Source organism: Cryptomeria japonica, chromosome 10, assembly GCF_030272615.1.
Source record: "Cryptomeria japonica chromosome 10, Sugi_1.0, whole genome shotgun sequence".
Lineage (NCBI taxonomy): Eukaryota > Viridiplantae > Streptophyta > Pinopsida > Cupressales > Cupressaceae > Cryptomeria > Cryptomeria japonica.
The window spans coordinates 194627595-194638206 of NC_081414.1; positions in this window are offsets into that span (position 1 = coordinate 194627595).

Sequence of the window (10612 nt, forward strand, 5' to 3'; positions counted from 1 at the left end):
AGGAGCCTCACTGACTACATATAAATCTAGACTACAATCCAGAGAAGTGTGTGAATTGCTAAGATAACATCTTCTATGCCAGAATACAGTTCCGGTTAAGCTATTTGTTCTGATCTGAAACCCTAAACCCTTTACTGGAATAGCCCTTACATTAATAACCTCACATACATGATCTCTCTAATATATTTTGCATCATATCACATCCACATATTCCATAATCTCACATATCAAAAAATGATCTAATCCAACTAACCTATATACCCTATATAATTTATCATGCCTTATGTCGACTTACAAAGATATTTACAATATCAAATTACATGTCGGCTAGATAACATAAATACATGAATATCAAAAACAATTATCGATGCTGGATCCAAAAGATATCAGCCTCTAATACCGATAACCATATTCTAAACCATGTTGGCCTGCATTGCCAGTAACCAAAGAAATCCTTCCATCCTGTCGGTACACAACTTAACCAAAATATGAAGCCAAAACAAGATACCATGTTGCCATCAATGACAAGATAGTAAAACCAACCAATTGAGTGTCAATTACCATCAAGATCTTCTCTTGGTCTCTTTCATGTTGACTCGAAAGACATCCTCTATTCCCTTTCTTCTAAGGTAGTGTCCTTCTTTGGGGAATGAAGATTATTATATGCATATACATACATGATATACATGAGTTATCATACAACATACCGAACCCAAGGAAAGAGACACTACCTCATGTTTTGTGTTCATTATCCTTGGGTTTATTCCTTGATTGGGGGATAAATCCTTGTGATAACATGCTCCCTCCCTTCTCTTTCTCTTGGGTGTATCTTACCTTAAAGAAATCACTCCCGATAAGGCGTGTGTGATTGCTTTAACGTGGGGGCATACACTTTGCTCATATTTTCCTTCTTGTGATACTTAGAATTACTTAGTGATCTTTGTTTTGCTTTGTAATCTTTTTTATCCTTTCTTTCATGACTCAAAGTGAAGGGAACTTTGCTACTTGCAGTCATGGTTATCCCCTTCTTGATCTTCCCTTTTACTTTTTCAATCAAAGTCGTAAGATCCTGAGTCCACTAGGGGCTTGGCGCATCTTGCCTCCTTGCAATAGTAAAAGTATTTCAATCTTGTTTCCTTGAACTTTACTAGTAGTATTGGCGTATGCTTATACTCCCGCTAAAGCAGGGACTAAATGTAGTGTCATCAAATTGTGACCCTAGCAATTCTTTACTACATTAGGATCCTCACGCATGTGAAATCGATTCCTCTACCTGATCAGAGACTGAAGATTGCTCGGCTTGTTGAAACAACTTCTTCCTTGGCCTCTGCATCACCCTGTCCGCACTCTTCCATGGAGAAAGGGGTAGGATAGGGGCATGGCACCCTTTTCCTCCTAGGATAGGGGCATGGTGCCCCTATCCCTACCCTGTTTTGGGGCAGGACCCTTCCTAGGGTTTCATTGTTGGTTGTGCCTCAAGCGGGAAACTCCCCTGATGTTGGCCCATGATGAAATTTAAATCCACAAACATGTATTTAAGGGGCATTCGTCCTCTCATTTGCATAAGGCGAAGTTGGATAATATTGGAGTGTGTACAAGTGATCAAGCATTCAAGAGAATCCAAGCATTCTCAAGTCTCCTTTCAAGGCTAGGTGTTGCATTCAAGTCAAGGATTCAACCATTGAAGAGGAGATTGATTTCAGCATTCACAAGCATTTCTATCAACATTTCTACTACAACCTCCCTTGAGGTGATTTACAATTCAGTCTTTCATTTACATCTACTTGCAAGTAGTTTCTTTCATTACTTGGTTAATTCCAAAACTGGGGTTTGACCTAAAGGCAAACCCCTAATCCCAACCCATTTTCCTCTCTTTTTTGTGTGTAGGTTGCAAGTGTGTAGTAGTACTTTCGAATTCGGGATTCATTTGCAAAGGTGAAAAAACCCTTTTTGTTTCATGGATTTCTTAGAGGACCGTGTACATTCCCGCCATGGTCCAAGTAACTTTTCTTCATATTCACAGGGCAACTTCATCTCGACATTTTACTGGCAAATTGAGGTGCACATCTTCATCCCATATTTTGATCTCAAGTTATAATCCATTCTTTGTCACTTTTTCACTACATAATTCAATTAATTCCTTTCCAAATCAAACAAGAAAGAAGGGGATCAACTTAGCATTCCCAATTCATTCAGAATTCAATCTACCATCTTTTTGTGGAGAGATTTAATCTAGTGAATTATCCTCTCTTCTTTCTAATGTAATGGTGAAAAGTTCTTGAATGGTAATCGATAGCGAAACTCTCATCTCTCTTTGAGGGAAAGGGTAGTTTCCTTCTTGATTTATCATTCACCATTTTCCCACCATTACAGGGTTCAAGAATTGTTTTCAATATCCCTCATCATCATTTATTTGGCATGCTTGGTGGGACAATCACTTGAGTCTTCATTGAAGGAGTTCTCAAAAATGATGTTATAATATCGTCATAGATAAAAGAATATAATCCACAAGTCAAAACTCCATGGTGCAATGAAGATCATTTTTGTGAGTATCATAGACATAAGACAAACAGTTTCAATAAGCTTTAAAATGTGATACAAGATCTTCTTGATGAGGGTAAAATTACAGTTGATGGACATACTCCTTCTGGTAACTCTGTCGGTTAGGTGTTTAAGAATCCCTTTCCAAAACATGATAAAGACAAAGGAAAAGCCCCTAAATCTAGTGATGGTGTTAATTATACTAATGCTCAATACAACTATAGCATAAACCATATTAGTGAAGCCAATAATCATTTGAATACCTTTATAATCAAAGGTAAATAGCCTAAATGTGATGTTGTTACCTAGACAGAGGCACAATTCCCCTTTGAGGTCCTGGTTCTTGTTCTAAACCCACTACAATAGCTTCACAATATAACCTTCTATAGAATTTAGGAAAAAACCCCACACAAATCTCTATACTTGAGCTTCTCCGCTTACCCTTGAGCATAAGCCATTCTTGACAAAGCACTTTCCAATACTAGTATGCCTACCAACTTGCATGTAGATAAATTCCAAGTCATGGTGGGATATATTGCCTCCCCTCATACTCTCACTTTCACAGAAAATGATGATCACTCCATGCAACAACCCCATAACGCACCCTTAGATATTGAAATATTTATCCATAAAGTTAAGGTCAAGCAAGTGTTAATAAACGAAGGAGCAGGTCTCAACATTTGTACCTTGAAAGTGATCAAATAATTGGGATTCTCTGAAAATGCAGTAGATCAAAGAAATAAAATCACTATCAAAGCCTATGATAAGGAGGAACATTCATCCAAAGGTTCATTTACATTGCCAATCAGTGTTGGTCCTATGGTAAAAGGATGTGGTTTTCTAGGTTCTTGATCTCCCCTTAACATATAATATCCTTCTTGTAAGACCATGGATTCATGAAATGCAAGCTATTCCCTCTACATATCACCAATGCATAAAATTCCCATGTGATGGTGTGGAAATAAATATACCAAGGGATCAAAATCCTTTCATGTATTATAAAAATTTAAATCCTTGGCCTGAAACTAAAAATTCCTAGCAATCATGAATCACCTCCTTCTCATGCATATGTTGATCCTGAGTCCTTAAAAGAATCCACTTCTAAATCTGAAGAGATCGAGGTTGGAATAAAATTAAAAGATTATGGATTAGGATAATATTCTATGAGTCGTGCTCTTTGCATTGGAAATTTGCCTTTATCTCCTCAAACTATGGCAAACCACAAATGACTGAAACCACATTGGATACCACTACTATGGTTTGCAAAATTACAATTTCTAGAAAATGAGGAGCCTTGTATGATGAAATGGAAGAAGAAGATCTCCTGGATTGGTTGTATAAAGATGAAGATGAGTCTATCCCGCATCCACGATGTCTTTCATGTTTCAGTTCTTCAACCTTATCATCCTAATGTGACACATATTCTTGATTGGAACTCTTTGCAGGTTGAGGACATGAAGCTTTCCATGGACCCCGTGCGCATTCTTCAGCGTCGGGATTTGATCCTTAGGGGTCGCACCATCGACCAGGTAAGGGTCCTATGGGACCCAAATGATGAGACCTCGGTGACTTGGGAGGATGCAGCAAAGATGAGAGAGTTGCATTCTTATTTGTGTTAGGCTTCCAGGAGTAAGCCTAGTTTTGGGGGGGAGAATGTAGTACCCCTCCTCATTTGAACTTATTAGACTCATATTTTATTATTGTTTAATTTCAGTGGATACATTACCATGATGTGTTATTTAGACTTATATGACATCATTTCATGCTTTATCTAGATATGAGATGCATAATTTATTTGCAGTATTTTAGTACTTGTGATTTATGGCATTTTATGGATTATTGCTATGTACTAACACTTTACTTTATCTATGCAATGTGTAATTATATGTTGCGTGTCTGCAAGTGTATTGGATGCAAGGGGACAATTTTCCTTCACTCACTCCGATGAGACAGGGAACGTCGTGATTCTCCTTCATCGGTGTGCATGTCGTGTTTTCTATATTGTATATATGCATGTGTGGTTCGGTGATGCAGGATATTGCACATACAAGTACCGGGTAGGTATGGGGTATCGTCTCCACATGGCTTCACAGGTCTGAGCATGCCTCATATTTGTCCGATGAAAGTGGAGGAGGTAGTAGTTGACCCTATTTTACCCAGTTACACTCTTGTGAGTGTCGTCAGTTGGTCGTCCTGTCAGTTTGTTTGGCCTTCGTATTTTGTGATTTGACCTTTTTATGAGTCTTTGCTTGGGGTTTGCTCAGTTTGTGTGTTTAGTGGATTTAATTAATTAATTAAATTTATGGAGTTATCTCATAGTTGGTATTTTGGAATTATGTATTCTATGCATTGAGATTTTAAATTTTAATTAATTAAAAGAAATTATTAAATTACATTGCAAGTTGCATTATATTAGAAATATATCTTATTTAAATTTTAGTGAAAAATAAAATAGATTAATTTCATTTATTGTTTCCTAGAATTTAAAAAAAATTTAAAAAATAATAAATAAAAGAATAAAAGAATAAATTAGAATTAAAGTACTGCTTTAATTTCTTTTTTTGGAAATTAATAAATTCGCATGAGAAAAGAAAAGAAAAAAAAATGATTTTTTCTTATTGCATGTTAATTTATCCCTTTGTTAGGAATTAGAAAAATAAATAAAATTGCTTTTATAACTAAAATTAAATATTAGGTTTTTGGGAAAAAATATGTGCAATCTAAAATTTGAGGTTAAAAAGAATAGATCTTTCTCTTTTTGGTACACAAGAAGGAGGCAAAGATTTTGGGGAAGAAAAATTATTTTGGAAGCAATATTTTGTTGAAGAAGAAATTATCAGAGGATTGCTGGAAGAGGGGTTGGCTTGGAAAACCGGTACAGGACTGAGCTCTTCCACGTGAATCTTCCAGGAAAGCTATACAGATTGGGTGGCCTCTTTTGGTTGTTTTTTTGTAAAGGAAATATTTTATTTCTTCCCTCTTTCTGAATGATGTGTGTTAAAAATATTTGTCAAATCCAAAACCTTTTCTGGTTATTTCATGTTCTTGGTTAAAGTCCATTTCTAAAATTAATTTTAGTTTATGGAAAGAAGTTTTTCTGGCAAATTTTGCCAAGATTTTTATTGTGCATGAAAATTGCAAGTTTTGGGAGAAATGGGTTTTGCCAGAGAAAACGTCTCATAGATTGGTATTGGTTTCGATATTTGGCTATGGTTGTTCTGTCAATATTTGTACATCTCTGTGTAATTATTTAGTTACTATAGTAATAAATTTAATTTCAATTAAATTTATTGGGTTATTAAAAGTTATGGAGAAATTGTTTTATTTAATTATTTTTGGGGAAAATTGTATTAATTAAATTCTTGGGAAATAAATTTTATTGAAAATTGTGAATAATAGTTTTTATGCTATTGAAATTTTTTTTTAAATAATAAAAAAATAAAATAAAATATAAATAAAATAAAAAAATTATTTTAAACCGGGGGGGTTAGTAGCATGCTACTGCATGCGGTAGTAATGTTACCGACTGTAGCATGTGCTACCGTGCGGTAGCAGTACTACCATAGGGTAGCAAGTGCTACCGTGCGGTGCAAGTGCTACGTAGGGTGGCAGATGCTACAATATGGGTAGTAGTGCTACCGTACGGCAGCGTGCTGCCCTATGGTAGCAAAGCTACCAGGCGTTATTAAATTTTCCTTTATAAACTGTGTTCCTTTAAATTGCCACCGAAATGTCTAATTCGGTTTTATCTAATTTTTAATATGTAAAAAAATCATAATATTATATATCGATATATATATATATATATATATATAGTATTTTCTTTGGTTTTAATTATGTTATTGGAAATGAAAGATATTTCAAAATTATATCTTCTTTTTATTATATATTTTAATGTGATATAATTATATAATATTATATTCGAAGAATATATATATTTATGTAATTATATTATATTATTATATATAATTTGAAATTTGGAATTTAATTTAGATTATTGATACAATCAAATCGGGTTTATTTGTAAATTAATCATGAACATATATAATTAGGGGGTTAATTTTAATGTGATTTTATTTAACTTTATTGGATAAATGACAACATTGATTTCCTTTTGTTAATATAGTTGTATTTTCTTATTTTCTGGAAAATATTTAATTGCAAGTAGTTTATGCTTTTGGTTGTTTAAAGAAAAGATTGTTTGTATTAGGATCTTATGTAAATGTTATTTGTAGTCAAGCTTAATTTTGTTGCAATTCTGATTGAGTTGTCGTTATGTCATATGTTGTTATACCCCCTTGGTCAGGTGTTGTTGTGTAACCTTGTTGATATGAGCCATTGTGTTTTATTCCATATGGTCAATCCTGGGTTAGTGATTGTGTATCCTTCACCTATGATTTGTCAGGATTAGGTATGGTTGTCAGTTTTGTCATAGAGTTCTCATAGAGAGACCTTTCCTGTTAGTGTCCGCCCGAAGTGGATGGCAGGATAACCCCTCGAAAGTTAGTTAAGAAGTGATAACCTAATAATTGATTAAGAGGTGGGTAGATTAAATATTAATTAAGATAATGTGCCTTGCACATGGTTGAGTGCTTGTATAGGCTCAGGATGTGGTGAGAAGGCCTAGAATGGCAGACCTATCACCTTGTCTTCACGAAAGGATTGGTAGGGTCCAAATTAGGCTTAGATGGAGTCAGAGGTTTGAGAGAGGTTACCAGGATGACCCAGGATGGGGGTCGGGACCTATGGAGGCCTACCAGGGTAACCACCTTAAGCCATGCGATGACACTCTCTCTCCTTAGAGTCACTAGTGTTTGTGAGTTGAGTCACATGGATGTTTGTGGAGACATGTAGTTCTGTCATACTTGTCTTATTTTGCTTGCTTGAGGGTCTTCTACTATCTCCTAGCATGGTGGGGTGGTTCCATTTAGGGATCATATGGTCGGGTGGTAGTGCCACTTCCTATCGGATGTTCTAGATTGTATCTTTGGGTGAGGAAAGGCTTCACTAGTGTTTCTTGGTTTGTGGTTCATGTACCATCTCTTGTTCATGATCATTGTTCAGTTGAGACCTTGTGGTCATTGTATCAAACTTTTATGTGACCTTGATATTGTAACTTTTGGATTTTGTGGTATTTTTGGAAGCCATGTATTTATGGATATTGTAATATTATATCAGTGGAATGTATGTTAATTCAGTTGCTTTGATCTTTTGTAAAAATGGTTTATGGATAAATAAATGCATTGGAATACTTTAATTCTTTCATTATGGAATTTAGATGTATGTGTAGGTTTATTCTCAAGCATTTAATTTACCTAGTTAAAATGGACAATTGGATTAACCATGGCGTTAATATAATCTATGAATTAATCTTTGTTGGTAACCCTTAGGAAATCATGTGTTAGACTTTTGTTGTGTTATTAAATGTGCAATTGTTATAATTAATGCACTTAATCTTTTAAAAAAAATATTTCACCCTTTAGTTGCCTAGTTGTGTTGATTTTCCTTTAGGGTTCCTGGCAACGCATTACATGCTCTTTGTATTGGAAATTCGCCTTTATCTCCTCAAACTATGGCAAACCACAAATGACTGAAACCACACTGGATACCACTACTATGGTTTGCAAAATTACAATTTCTAGAAAATGAGGAGCCTTGTCTGATGAAATGGAAGAAGAAGATCTCTTGGATTGGTTGTATAAAGATGAGGACACAGAAAAGTAACAAAATGAAAAACCAGAAGTCAAAATACTAGTTGTATAGTATGAAAAAGGACAAGATAATGGAATGATATGGTTATAATGGTCACAATCCTCTTGGTTTACAAAAGTAAGAAATACTTGAACCAATACAACCTGATGGTGGATGTAGAGTTCTTGGTTTGGGTTGTAATACATAGAAAGATAAGACCTTGAGTACTAAGGGCAACTCGAGTAAGGTAGGAGAGCCCTCTAATGCAACATAGGTTGAAGAGGAAGGTACCATCAATGACTATGATGATTTTATTGACATATATGACTATGACACTATTTGTACCCTTGATTCAATTCACAACCTTGAGCCTAATCATGATCCTTTACCCCTTGTTCATCCTCAGCATATTGATTGGGATCAAAAAGAACCACCACAATTAGATATATTTCAATTCACAACCATACAAATGGTTTTTCCATAGAACTTAACAATGCGGCTTACTTTGGAGAAGGTGCCAAGACTTTCAATCACAAAATAATAGAAAATATAAATAGGTCTTCTAGTGAAAACCGCTCTGTAATGCTATTAGACTTGGAAAAAGTAAAACTAAAGGATGTAGCCAAAGGTGAAAACCTCTATGAGGTGCTTGAGGATGGAAGGCTTGACACACTTCCCCAAGCATCATATTATAAAAATTCATCTATGTTGGTTGAGAAAATAATACCAAAAAATCTAGGCATAGAAGAGAAACAAAGGATCATACATTTAGCGCAATCATTGACCCCTAAAGAAAGAACAAAACATCTACAAGTTTACAAAGAAAGACAAGTTAACTTTGTCTAGTCCTATGCAAATATGTCGGGGCTTGATCCTAATTTAGTTATGCATCACTTATCTTTTCCACTGGGGGCAAAACCTATCAAGAAAAAATTGAGAAAAATTGAACCCACACATGGTACTATTAGTTAGTTATGACAGAGTTACAAAAGTTGCTAGATGTTGGGTTAGTAAGGCTTGTTGACTATGAAAAGTGGATCTCAAATTTGGTACTAGTTTCAAAACCTGATGGAAGCATCCATGTTTGTACAGATTTCAAAGACTTAAATAAAGTTTGTCCTAAAGATGACTTCCCACTTCCAAATATTGACATAATAGTGGATTTAATAGTAGGACACAAGATACTATCCCTCATGGATGGTTTCTCAGGTTATAATCAGATCAAAATTTATCCTTAGGATTAGATCAATATGTCATCAAGACAACATTCACTTGTCCTTGGGGAACTTTCTATTGAAATGCCATGCCCTTTAGATTGAAGAATGTCAGAGCTGCCTATCAACGTGCAATGACCATTATATTTCATGACATGATACATGCATATTTGGAAGATTATGAAGATTATTTTCTTGGAAAATCATGCACCAAAGATGGACATTTGGAAATAATAGATAAGATATTTACAAGATTAGAAAAATTCAAGGTGCGATTAATCCAAAGAAGTGTGTCTTTGGAGTAACCTTCAGGAAGCTCCTTGGATACATTGTCTCATATAAAGGAATTGAAGTTGACCTTGCTAAAGTCAAAGCCATAATTGAAATGCCACCACCAAAGAATATCCATCAGCTAAGATCCTTGCAAGGAAAATTACAGTTTATTCATCATTTATAGCACAGTTAGTGGATAAATGTCAACCCTTTTAGCACCTGTTAGATAAAAATGTTCCATTCAGATGGGATGACAAGTGTGAACAATCTTTTCAGAATATCAAAGAATACTTGATGTCACCACCAGTGTTAGTACCTCCACAAGATGATAAGCCCCTACTTCTTTACATCTCAACAACTACCACAACATTGGGGGCACTTTTAGCATAGTCTGATTCTAAAGGAAAAGAACATGCTATATATTATATTAGTCATACTCTAGTAGTATATGAGCTCAATTACACTCTTATTGAAAGAGCATGTCTTGTTGTAGTTTTTCCTTTACAGAAGTTGTGACATTGCATACTCACACATCAAACAATTTTTTATAAAAAATGATCCTCTTAAGTACCTTTTGAGTAAAGCAAGACTTACAGGATGATTTGCTAAATGGGTTGTGATTCTTAGTGAGTTTGACATTGAGTATGTTGAAAGAAAAGAAATAAAAGGATAAGCTATAGGAGATCAACTTGTTGATGCTCTTATGATAGATAATCATCTACTTATCATAGAGTTACCTAATGAATCAATATTTCACATGGAAGCTACACATCCTTGGCACTTATATTTTGATGGTTCCTTCACACAAGGTGGTTTTGGTGTTAGAATTCTCTTTGTCACACCACAAGGGGATTGTATACCTAAGGCTTACAAGATAGGTTTTCCATGTACCA